The sequence below is a fragment of the Penaeus monodon genome, chromosome 4 (genome assembly GCF_015228065.2).
Source record: "Penaeus monodon isolate SGIC_2016 chromosome 4, NSTDA_Pmon_1, whole genome shotgun sequence".
In the NCBI taxonomy this organism is placed as follows: domain Eukaryota; kingdom Metazoa; phylum Arthropoda; class Malacostraca; order Decapoda; family Penaeidae; genus Penaeus; species Penaeus monodon.
The window spans coordinates 15,274,068-15,276,567 of NC_051389.1; the positions used below are offsets into that span (position 1 = coordinate 15,274,068).

Sequence of the window (2,500 nt, forward strand, 5' to 3'; positions counted from 1 at the left end):
TTGGGTGTTTCCTCTTTCTTCGGTCCCTCTTTAAATCCTTTCTTGACTTTAAATTTTCTAGTTGTTTTATTTGTTAATTAACCCTTTTCCCCGGGTTTTTTTCCTTCCCGCATTATCTCTCCATTTTCTGAAATTCTTTTCTTCTTCCTTCCTCTTGTATCCATTTCTTCCATCCTCTCCTTCCCACTTTCTCCCTTTTCTCCCCTCCTTCTTCCTTTTCTCTCGCTCCCCCCCCCCCTTCTCAGCAGAGAGAGAGAGAGAGAGAGAGAGAGAGAGAGAGAGAGAGAGAGAGAGGAAGAGAGAGTGAGAGAGAGAGAGAGGAAGAGAGAGTGAGAGAGAGAGAGGAAGAGAGAGTGAGAGAGAGAGGAAGAGAGAGTGAGAGAGAGAGAGAGAGAGAGTGAGAGAGAGAGAGGTAGAGAGAGTGAGAGAGAGAGAGGAAGAGAGAGTGAGAGAAGAGAGAGGAAGAGAGAGTGAGAGAGAGAGAGAGGAAGAGAGAGTGAGAGAGAGAGAGGTAGAGAGAGTGAGAGAGAGAGAGGAAGAGAGAGAGAGGAAGAGAGAGTGAGAGAGAGAGAGGAGAGAGAGAGAGAGAGAGAGAGAGAGAGAGAGAAAGAGAAAGAGAAGGAGGGAGAGAGAGAGAAGATGAAGAGAATGAAAGAGATAGAGAGAAAAGATAAAGAGAATGAAAGAAAGAGAAAGAGAAAAAGTGAGAAACAGAACGAGAGAGAGAGAGAGAGAGAGAGAGAGAGAGAGAGAGAGAGAGAGAGAGAGAGAGAGAGAGAGAGAGAGTAGAGGAGAAGGAGAGAGTTAGAGGAGAAGGAGAGAGAAACACTGAGAGTGCCATTTGCGATCCCTGGCTGCTGCTCCTCTCTGTGGCACTGACTGGGCTGAGAGAGAGAGGGTGCCCCCAGCCAGTGCCAGTATGCTGAGGGCTGTGGGTGTGTGAATAGGGCAGATTTTCCCTCTCTCGCTTTCCCCTCTAGCGTAGTGCCAGATGCCCTCTTTCCGCTTCTCTACGCTGGCACCCTGGCACCCGAGTTGGATGTGAATCCGTCAAGTGTTGGGTGATTGTTTTTTTTTTTTCTTTTTTTCTTTTTTTTTTTTCGTTTCGGATTTTTCACCCCCATATTATTCGAAGTGAACTTTATCGTTTTTTTTTTTTATATAAACAGAAGGTGGTGAGATAAAGGAAAGATTTAAATTTTTTTTGGAAAAAAAAAGTATTTACATGAATATAATATCGTATTATTATATTGTTTATTTTGATACTAACAAAAGCAGAGTGGACGAGGTTACGTAAGGGAGCTGAAAATGGTCTTGATTTTGATCCTTATGGCAACATATGATAAGGGAGGCTTTTGCTTGTGATTCGGTTGAAATTTCTCAATGGGAAAATTCTTCAGAAGAGGTTGAGTGAATAAGGACAACAGAAAATCAAAGAAAATTAAGAAAGGAAAATAAACATCATAAAAGGAAGAAATAGATATAAGGAATAAGGAAAGGCAAGATATATGTGTGAAATAGATAGAGATATAGAAATGTGAATTGTCAAAAACGCAGTGAAGTAATTTCTTATTATGGCTTTGATTACCAGATGAAGTTTTAGATAAAAGGATGTAAAGAAACGAAGGTAATAGTGCAAAGAAAAGAAGAGAAAAAAATACGTTTGTATATGGAACTGTGTGTGTGTGAAAATATCGGGTGATAATTGAAGAAAAGAGATTTTTGTGAAGAAAAGTTGAAATTTGAAGCTTTCTAAGTGGACTGCTTTGTGAAAAAGAAAGAAAAAAGTGACATATTTTATACAGAAATAATAATAATAGTAAATAATAATAGTAATAATAAAGATTAACGGATGTTCCCAACCACCTGAAAATAAGTGAGAGAAAATCAAATCATATACAAAGCATTAAAAAGAAAATACATACCAATTACCACTCGATCTCTCACGTTTCTCTCGCCGAAATAAAAAAGAGAAAAAATAAATAAAACCCAAGATCGAAGGGAGAATAAAAGAGAAAGAGAGAGAGAGAGAGAGAGCGAAAGAAAAAGTGGATAGTGAAAGGGTTGGTGAAGTTGTACTAGTGTTTATTTTGGTGAAGTGAAGGTTGGGACCACGAGCCAAAAATACTCCAAGAAGGATCGGGACCTGCAGACGACAACCCGCTGCAAGGTAATGTTGAGCGCTGTCTGCTGGTATCACTCCCCCTTTGCAACCTCCTCTCTCCCCTCAGCCTCTCCCCCCTCCTTCCCCTTCACCTCTTCTCTCTTCTTAACTCGTCTTCCATATTACCTCCCCTTTCCTCGTCTTTCTCTCTATCTTCTTCCACCTTAGCCCCCTTTTCTCTCCCCTTCTCTCCTCCCCTTCCTCCCTTCCTTCCACCTTAATCTCTTCTCTCCTCTCCTCTTCCCTCTCTTCTTCCACTTTACCCTCCTCTCCTCTCCTCTCTTTTCTCTCATTTCTTCTACCTTACCCCCTCTCCTCTCCTCTCCTCTCTCTTCC

General features: G+C 41.3%; 1 long non-coding RNA gene across 1 annotated transcript in view; it reads left to right on the forward strand.

Moving 5' to 3' along the window:
* Positions 1-861: 861 nt before the first annotated feature.
* Positions 862-2,500, forward strand: part of LOC119570468 — a 158,885-nt gene continuing 157,246 nt past the window's right edge. Inside the window, exon 1 of the long non-coding RNA XR_005228425.1 lies at positions 862-2,170. This is a non-coding gene — a long non-coding RNA (uncharacterized LOC119570468). The remainder of the gene's footprint in view (positions 2,171-2,500) is intronic.